This window comes from Chiloscyllium plagiosum, unplaced genomic scaffold (assembly GCF_037043375.1).
Source record: "Chiloscyllium plagiosum isolate Xiang-an unplaced genomic scaffold, Cpla_swu_hap1 HiC_scaffold_30, whole genome shotgun sequence".
NCBI classification, from domain to species: domain Eukaryota; kingdom Metazoa; phylum Chordata; class Chondrichthyes; order Orectolobiformes; family Hemiscylliidae; genus Chiloscyllium; species Chiloscyllium plagiosum.
Genome location: NW_028270168.1, coordinates 38679100 through 38689723, shown reverse-complemented (window position 1 = coordinate 38689723; position 10624 = coordinate 38679100).

The window sequence follows — 10624 nt, the reverse complement described above, 5'->3', positions numbered from 1 at the left end:
GGAAATACAATTCTGTTCAGTCATGTGTTCTGTACATATAAACCAGATTCTTGTTTTTACATTGACCTTGTCACAACAGAGATTTAATCGGTTCCACCACTTAGAAGATTAATGAATTTCTTGTACCAAAGACACAGTTCCTGTTTGCAGAACAGGGTGGACTCATTATTATATCCCTTGGGCTATTCTACTGTGTAACTAGACATTGGATAGTGGAGGGTTGCTTTATTATACAAGAAATTGGAATTAACGTACAGATATAATCAATTCCTGGAAGATAAAGCAAAAAGAGAAATTACTGGGAAATGCAGCAGGTCTGGCAGCATTTGTGAAGAACAAAATGCCACTTTGAGTCCACTGACCCTCCATCAAAACTGACAGCAGCTAAGAGAAGATGGTTTTTATTGCTGATGACTGGAGATGGTGGGGGTGGGGGGCTGAAGCGGGGCGGGGGGTTGGGGGGTGTAGAAGTGAGTGTATAGCTGGACAGCGAGCCCAGACAGAGCGAGAAAAGCTAAGGAGGGCAGCCAAAGGAATGGTTGACCATTGGGCAGGGAAGAAGAGGAGCTAGACAGGTGATAATGGGGACTATGAGTAGGTGAAAATGGGTTGGCTGTGCTGACAGGAATGCATTTTAAAACTGGCCTGAGGTCTGGGTACAGTTAATGGACATGGAAGGAGCCATTCATGCTCCATGCCGTTGAAGAACATCATGGCAGACCTAAAGCATGTCATTATGTCAGGAACATGGATTATTTTAACAGAATAATGCCAACATCCATTTAGCCTACTTGCTATCATTCCAGTAGTTGCATGATACAACAAAATTAAGTTATTGTGTTAACATAGCAATCTCTACATCAGACCGAGTGAGAAAAGGTCCAGAAAGAGTTAGAGATCCAACCATAGCTCCAAAGCATGCCACCCTACCAAATGTCATGTCTTCAGTTAGCTAAATAATCTAAAAGGTTATTTCTTCAATACATCTGTTCAGTTTCTAGTTGAATAGATCAATAGTACCTGTTCTGTTGAACCTGAAGTATTAACTCTGCTTTTGTCTTCACAGTGCTGCCTGACCTACTAAGTATTTCCAGCATTTTCGTTTACTTCTGACTTCAGATTTCCAGCATCTGCAGTACTTCCCTGCTCCATAACAGTATCTGCTCTGACCAGGCAGAATCTTATCTGGCACTCCTAAGTATCTTTGGTGACTGAAAGCTGGGAATTTGAGAAACTTGTGAAACAAATTATCTACCCAGTCCATTCCTGTGTCCAGGCCAACATACTGTAGGTGAGGAGAAACTGGCACTGGCTACCTGTCTGTTGACTGTGGGTAGCCAATCACAATTATCAATATGGAACCAACAGAGGTGAAATCTGAATGGTTCATTGTACTTCAGCTTTGCTAGCACTTTGGAAGCCCAGCTAGTATGCGTACACAGTGTGAAAGCATCTGCATTGTTTGACTGTGCATTTTTAAGATCTTCCAAAACCTGGTCGATATTCAGATAGCTTAGGTTTTTTTTTACTTTTGTGTGATAAACTTCTATTTTAATGAAAAAGAACATTTTCAGATTTGTGAGCCATGTTAAGTATCTATAGATGAACAATCAAGCCAGATTTCAATCTGGGATTGGATATGTCCCGTAATAACATGAGTTGGGATTCTAACAACATGTGAGGGGAAGAGATCACAATTGACTGTGGTATCCTGTCCTATTTATAGCAGAAGCATCTAAACACAGCAATCACCACCAACCCACCAGAACACTGCCAAAAACATTGCATGATGACCATGATCATTTTGAACTTGCAGGATGTGAGAAAAGAGAAGTCCCTTGTACCACTTGCTGTTCTGAATGCAAGATCATGGCACCACAGTCCTGCTGGAGACATTTTTATGCAAACGCCAACCATGGCTTCTGAACACAGCTTTTTTCTTTCATTGTTAGGGAACAGTATGTCCACTCACACCCTCACAGTCTACAGCAGCATATCCAAAGGAAGCATTGTTGAAGTAGGATGTTGCCTTTCACCTTTTACCTGCCAAGACAAGTCTGGCTTCTCTCTCCTTCGCAATGCCAACAGCTTCAATTTATGTCAATGAAATTCCTTTTGACTAAGTGGCATTGTAATTGCAATGTGTGGGTAATCATCAAACCTGCTGATGCTAATTTGTCAGGAAACTTGCAAATCATAATATAATTCCAGTGGTTATGGTGAAAATCCAGTAATGTATGCACTGCACTTATTTCTGGGTTTCCTCCATGTAATTGAAACTGTCTGTCACCCTTCCATGCTATGAACTTAAAATCCAACATAACCCCTCCTTTTATGCATAGGCTGCATCTCCTGGTTCTGAACTTCTGAAAGTTTAAAAGTACACATCATAGGCAATAAAACAACGAACTGGAGATCTGAAACACACAACAGCAGGTCTGGTAGCATCTGTGGACAGAAAACAGAGTTAATGTTTCAAGTCCAGTGTACTTGCTTCAGTGTACTGGCCAATGTTATGTAGTCCCTTAAAACAAAAAAAACTCAAAATTCTCCAGTCCATGAGAGCATCAATTTACATTATCGCCTGTCATAATCCAATCCTCTAACCTCTTACTCATTCTGATTGATCTTCTTGGATCAAGAACTCTTCAATAATTTGAATATCCTTTTTATACTGAGGAAGCTAGAACAGAATACAGTGATCTCAGTGTGGACACAACAGAGATTTATAAAGTGGCAGATTTTATAACTTGTTTTGCTCAAAAATTGATGTTTCAAGCCCACCCAAACATATGGCTTGTTTCTCACATTGCTGTAGGTACTTTTATGACCCCCATTAACTTGTTATCAACCTGAATTAGATTCCCTACAGTATGGAAACAGGCCCTTCAGCCCAACAAGTCCACATCGACACTCCGAAGAGCAACCCACCCAGACCCATTCTCCTACATTTACCTTTGACTAATCCACCAAACACTACAGGCAATTTAGCATGGCCAATTCACCTAACGTACACATTATTGAACTGTGGGAAGAAACTGGAGCACCTGGAGGAAACCCATACAGACACGGGGAGAATGTGCAAACTCCACACAGACAGTTGCCCGAGGCAGGAATTGAACCCCATGCCGCCCTGTCCTCAGGACTCCAGATCTCTCCCACTTCTCATTCCTGATTATTATTTCCTTTCTATTTTAATTGTCTTATAAGGAGATATTAAGAAGGTAGGACTTGTACTTGGTGGGAGAATTTAGGTTCAGAGGACTAAATCTCAGTGTAAATAGTCACTCAGTTACAACAGAAATTAGAAGGACTTTTTCTTCTTTCAGAAAATATTGAATCTGTGGAATTAGGGCAGCACAGTGGCTCAGTGGTTAACACTGCTGCCTCACAGCACCAGGGACTTGTGTTTGATTCCACCCTTGGGTGACTGTCTGTGTGGAGTTTTACATTCTCCTCATACCTGCATGGGTTTCCTCCAGGTGCTCCAGTTTCCTCCCAAAGATGTGCAGGTTAGGTGAATTGGCCATGCTATATTGCCTATAATGTCTCAGGATGTGCAGTCTGGATGGATGAGCCGTGAGAATTGCAGGATTTCAGGGACAACGGAGTGAGTCGGCGGGGGATAGTCTTCAGAGGGTCAGTGTGGACTAGCTGGGATAAATGGCCAGTTTCTGCACTGTAGGGATGCTATGATTTATCCAAGAGGGCTGTAGAGTTTGAAAATGTTTTCAAGTTTATAAGGTAAAAGATGTGACCCCTGTTGGTGATCTTCATCCCTTTCATTTGACACACAACATGGGTCAACACAAACAGTCAAATGGTATGACATTTGACCTCCGTTAACACAGAGCTGAGGACTGCAGAATGGATATTGCTATAATATGTCCAGTTTGGGGAGGTGTCCAGAACATCCAGCATTTTTGACCTGGGATCAGCTCCCAACGAGAGTCCTCTGGAGACAAGAGGATGGTGCTGGGTCCAAAGGAGAAACATACAGGACTCAAAAATGTATTTCTGTTTCTCTCATAGTAGATCCTGCAGACCTGTTGTCTTTCTCCAGCACTTTCTGTTTTTATTTCCAGTGATTGGTGTCTGGACAAATGCAGCTCCAGCAACATCAAGAGGCTTGACATCATCCTGAACAAAGCATCCTGCCTGATTGGTATCACATCCACAAACGTTCCTTGCTCCCACTGCCAATGCTCAGTAGCAGCAGTGTGTACCATCTACAAGATGCACTGCAGAAATTCTCCAAGCCTCTGCACCTTCCAAACCCTCAAGCAAGACCATTCAGGAAGATGAGGGTAGCAGGTATTTGACAGCACCACCACTTGCAAGTTCCCTTCCATGCCACGCAGTATCCTGATGTGAAAATGTACTGAATTTCTTCCATGCTGCCGGGTCAAAATCTTGGAATTCCCTTCCTAACAGCATTGTAAGTCTACTCACAGCAAATGAACTGCAACGATTTGAGAAGGTAGCTCATCACCAACTTCTCAAGGACAATTAGACATGGGTAATAATTGTTGGCCCAGCCAATGATATCTGTATTCTCTGAATAATAAAAAAAAAACTAGAACCACCCAGCTTGTAACACAGTCTTCTCTAGAGTACAGGCAATTGACACTACTATCTGTATGCAAGATGGAATCCAAATCAGGATATTACCAGTAAAATCTTGGAAAACCTGAGCCTTTTCCAGAATTTCACTATTTCATCCAATCAACTCACTGAATTGGCTTTTGTTTTCAGCAAAAGAGTTCTTGCAGGGAGTTATGTGATCATGCCAAGTGTACTTAGCTATTTCTATGACCTCATCACTGTGAGGTTTGATGCTACCGCAGAATTGGAAATTGCTGCAGTTTGTAAATTCATTTTGTTTAAAAATCCAGGAAGTGCTTTCGACACCCAAATCACTTCCTTCTTTGCTTTTATAGCAGTGACAACTGTTGTTCAGTGCAGTATTAGTACAACACATTTATAACATGACCACTTCACATATACAAATACTTATCAAAATAAAGAAAACATCATATTCCTTTCTGATTGTTCATTTTTACCAGTCCATAGCTGTATAAAAGGGAGTTTACACTAATCATTTTGCCTGCAATATAGGTGCGTTGCAGAGAGATGCCTGTAGGTGGCAAGTATGTTACAGGATTTAGCCTGAATTGTCTGGATGGTCTCTAATGCTCTGTCTTTCTTTCTCTATATATTCCATAAACCAACTCAAGCCTTTTATTGTAGATGTTTGAAATATAGTGTGCAATACAATATCAGAAATTTATTTTTCTTTAGCTATGCAAGACTTTTGAGGAAAGAGATTGTTGACTCATATTTTAAAACTATAAATCACAGCATTTTCATACCGAAACTAAATTGAAATCTCTGGTCACTCAGGAATCGGGGGAGTCAAACATCAGAAGGAGGGAGTTGACCCTCAAGTGAGATCGAGACCTAATTCTCAATTTAGGTAACAGAATGATGGCACTACCACTGCAATTGCTTAGTAAATCAAGCTGCAACATAAAGCAACCTTTGTAAGTACACACACAAAAATGACACCAAGGTTATGAAGCAATCTGATTCAGCCTGAGACAGGTGCCAGGGTGAGGGCTGGAGTCGATGGCTCGGAAATGGATTTTGTGGCTTTTCAATATTTAATTAGAGGAAATGTGCGCTCATCCAGTATTGGATGTGGGACAAGCAGTCAGACAATCCAGTCAGAGTGGATGTGAAGAGAGAGGTGGTCATGAGAGAGCTGGGTGTCATCAGCACATGAAGGACATTGACCAAGTCTTCAAATGATGTATGTCAGAGAGAAATGGTGAGGACGAGGGGAGTAAAAAAAATCGATCACTAGGGGACGCCAGAGGTAATGTTGTCTTTAGTGGGATAAGAGATCACTTTAGGTATTTGATGGGCTGGATAAGAATGGAACCGGTCAATGTAATCTCCACTTGGCTGGATGACAATGGAGATGTGTTGGAAAACACATGATTAGTCAATCATGTTGAAGATTGCCGATAGGTCATAAATAATAAGAGGGCGACAGGTCATCTTTGTTACTGCTACAAAGGATGTCACTTCTGCCTTTAAAAAACACATTGAAGTACTGTTGCATGGAAAGAAATTTGATTGGAGGAATTCATACATGGTGATCCAAACAAAATGAGCAGGGATTTGGGGATTCGTAGTCTGTGCAAGAATATTGGAGAGAAAAGAGAGGTTAGAGAAGAAACAGAAATAACAAAAGAGCTAATCTACAGTTTTGTATATCAAGTAAGCAATAAAGCACTAAAATTATGCTTCACAATGCACGATCTGAGGTCAATACTTTTTGAAAGACGAATGATGGCTGAAACACCTTTTTAAAAAATCTCAAGGAAAGAGATGTGTGTTGGAAATAAATTGTAACAATCAGAAAGTAAGCCAGTCATAGAGTCACAGAGATGTACAGCATGGAAACAGAATCTTCCATCCAACTTGTCCATGCCACCCAGATATCCTAACCTAATCTAGTCCCATTTGCCAGTACTTGGCCCAAATCTCTCTAACCCCTTCCTTTTCATATACCTATCCAGATGCCTTTTAAATGCTGTAATTGTACCAGCCTCCATCATTTCCTCTGGCAGGTCATTCCATACATGCACCATCCTCTGTGTAAAAGGCCCCTTAGGTCCATTTTATATCCTCCCCCTCTCACCCTTAATCTATGCCCTCTAGTTCTGGATTCCCCCACCCCAGGGAAAAAACCTTGTCTATTTATCCTGTCCATGCCCATCATGATTTTATAAACCTCTATAAGGTCACCCTTCAGTCTCCGATGCTCCAGGGAAAACAGCCCCAGCCTCTTCAACCACTCCCTATGGCACAAACCCTCCAACCCTGACAACATGCTGGAAAGATTAAAGTAATGAGAGTAGGGAAAAAATACAAGATTGAACAGAAATTAAGGAATTCAGAAAACTAATACATGGAAAATAATTAAGCACATATAAAATAAAGAAAAGTAATGTGATTGAAATTTAAAAGGTGGTTAGACTTGTGTTTGTGTGTTACTGTGTGTTACTGTGTGGGAGTCTTTGAAAATGAAAGGGTGATGGGGTGGAATCAGACAGCAATTCCTCCCAAATAAGAATAAAGCAGTTCTTTCAAGTAGCATTTTGTTTTCCATTGGCTGCTGGCCATCACATCACACTGCAGACAACAGAACGATTGAAAAGCTAAACAAGTTCGGAGAGTGTTTCTTGGGAGTCTCACTACTCATGAGCTGGAACTTAAATTGCAGCTGACTTTCAGCATCATGCATTCAGGTTGGGTGATGCAGTCTACTTAGATCTACAGCACAAACTCTGCCACAAACTATCCTGCAAGCTGCAATTTAATAACATTTTCTACATGAATGTGGGAAACAGCAGGACCTCACATTTTAGGGACATCATAGAACATTCCCATCGGTCCTGGGTTGCTGCCAGAAGGAGGTACCCAGAGGTAGCTTCATAATTTCTAATGCATGCTTGGCATCTTCATGATTTTTTGCTGTTAGGGGAATGGTTTATTGTGACCAGCTCGAGAGATTTAGGTCAACTGCTTGCATGTTATTGACATGATTTTTATCTGTACACCACAGATAACTCATGATATTGCTGTGTTTCAAATATCAGATTCTGAGCAAGACAGACTCTATATTACTTTCCAGGAAAATTGTGGATATTCTTTTTTAAAAACAACAAGACTAGAATGGATAATTATAATTTCATTTGTAATTGTCTAGAAATACTCTTTCAGTATCTAAAGAAAAATAAAATACACTTAATCAAAACAGAAAAGATATGGAGAAACTCAGCAGGTCTGACAGCTCTTTGGAGAAAGAAACAATATTAACATTTCTGGTTAGTGATCCTTTATTAAAGCAGTTCTGAAATTGTTTATTTTTATTTCAGATTTTCTGCAACAATGTTAATATATATATGAATAACAAATCAACAAATCTCAGAAAACGTGCTTTTCCTGAGACATATATTAATGATCTAGATTTTGGTGTGTGAGCTTCAAAGTTTGCAGATGACACTAAATTTGGAACAACTGTAAGCCATGAGAAGGACAATGCAGAATTCCAAACGGACATTGACAGATTGTTGGGGTGCGTACTTAGGTGACAGATGAGTTTCAATGCAGTGTAGTATGAGATGATGCGTTTGATGTACAATTCTAAAGAGCAAATGGACTTTTGCCTATATGTACACAGATTAGTGATGGTGGCAGGACAGGGTGAGAAGGGAACTAAGAGAGGCATAAAATATCTTTGGCTTTATTAATTGGACATAGAGTACACGAGCAACCAGATGATGTATATACGTATATGCTTGCATAAGTCACTTATTGGACATTGGCTGGAGCATTGTGAACAGTTCTGAGTGCTGCAGTCACCACCACCTTCTTAAGGGCAACTAGGGACGAGCAATAAATGCTGGCCAGCCAGCAACTCCCACACCCCCTGAGTGAATAAAAATTAAAGTTCCAGGAAGGATATGAACATACTGGAGTAAGGACAAAAGTGGTTTACAAGAATGCTTCCAAGAATTATAAATGTCAGTTATGAGGATAGATTAAAGAAATTGGGACTGCTCTCCTTGGAGAGAAGAAAGCTAAGTGGAGATTCAATAGAGATCTTGATAACCATGAGGAGTCTGGGTGGAACATATAGGGATAAACTGTTCCCACTTTTTAAAGAAACATGAACCAGAGATATTTAAGTGAGCTGCAAAAGAAACCAGGGTAATATAAGAAAATAAACTTAATAATTCAGTGAGAACTCTGGATATGGAATGAACTTTGTGGAAATGTGTTGGAGAGGTTTGATTTCACAATTTTCAAATAGGAAGTGATGATCATTTGAAGAGCCAGTATATGCAGAATGGATCAAATGGCCTTCTTCCATCCTGAAGGCCTTCTGTGATTCTCAGATTCTTTGATCAAGTTCACAAACAATTTTAAATGTTTGCATGAATTTAACAGGCATTTTTAAATTTTAATTTAAAGTTTAGTAAAAATGTTTAGAGCCTTTAGGCATTTAATTTAATTTTGTGCATACGTAAAACCAACTTTTGTACAGTGCATATGTTGAACCAGTAAATGACGAAATGAACCAGTGAAATTTGAGATGTATGATCTATACTCAATATGCACAAAACATTAATTCAATCTGCTTCCATTGTGTAAGAAACCTTAACGTAGAAACAGCATAATAAGAAAAATTTTAAATTCATTTAAAATATCTTGTGGTATTGTAATTGTTTTTAACAATGTTTGTAAAGGCATTTTAAGAGTTGACAACAATTGTAAAAGTGCTTGATTGTAATTTTCTTGGACATCCATAAATATTTGACCTATGTGACCAGGCAGTGCATGGCCAGCAAACATTATTAACAGGAAGGACATTAAGATATGGATGCCATGTGGCCAGATGCAAAGGGAAGATGCAGATACAGCGAGAAGGCAGACAGAAGGCAGAACACATCAATTTCTTCTCTGGACATCTCTCTTAGGAAGATGACATTTTTTCCTTCTTAAAAATCAGAAAGATGCAAGATGCCGGGTTGCATCGTAATGCAATGTGCAAGCCAGATCAAGATGTCTAAAACATGGAAAACCATGTGAATAGTGTGGAGATACAATCGTTCAACATGCGCTCCCAGAAGTGGCCAAATGGAGTATATTCACTTGCTTGTGAAGAAAGTTTGGAAAGATACATCAACAGGACTGTCGTGATCCGAGGGAAGGGGGTTCACAGAAGTCGGTGAAAACTGCACCCATGAAAATCAGAGGGGAAAGCTATTACAGAGTAGGACTCCTTACGAACCCTGTATGAATAAAGGTTTAGAACTAGAGAAATGAGCAAGAGAGAAAAGAAATAAAGAAAAGGATGTAAAGTCAAAATGGAGCATGAGTTCTGATTATACAAAATTAATGCAGAAAAGTGAGTACGACTCAGAACTTTTCTACTTAATTTTGATTTGGTGAAGCATTTTCATTTTGAATATAAACTTAGTGAAGAGAGAGTGGAGCTGTACTTTTTGTCCTTGGAGAGAATTATCATATATCTGAATTGACCAGAACAACAGTGAGCTGGGATCCTACAAGGTGTTCAGGGAAGGAAGTTTTGGAATATACTAATTTCTTTCAGCAGTGCACTTGCGTGATTATGAGGAGGTGAAAGCTCTTGCATTTGAGCCAATGTGACAGTGTCAGAGCAGAGAAGCAGAAATTTAAGAAAGAGAATGAGCTCGGCCTATGTAGAGTATGGCATGCAAAAGGAAATGGCGTATGATAGGTAGTATCGATCAATATTGATGAAACACACTTTTGATATCCTCAGAGAAATGGTGTTGGTGAAAGAATTTAAAAAAAAATCTCTTTGGAATTAAAGATTCAAAATGAAAGAAACCACATATGCTCGTATGTGAGGATTAACAAAATGGCCCATTTTGGAATTTTTCTGAGAGACTGGAATCAAAGGAAGACTAGTGAACCGGACAAGTCAGACTCTGCTGAGAAATAAATACAATGACCCAAGACCTTCTGAGGTTAATCGGAATACAGGTTCAGAGAAGAGACA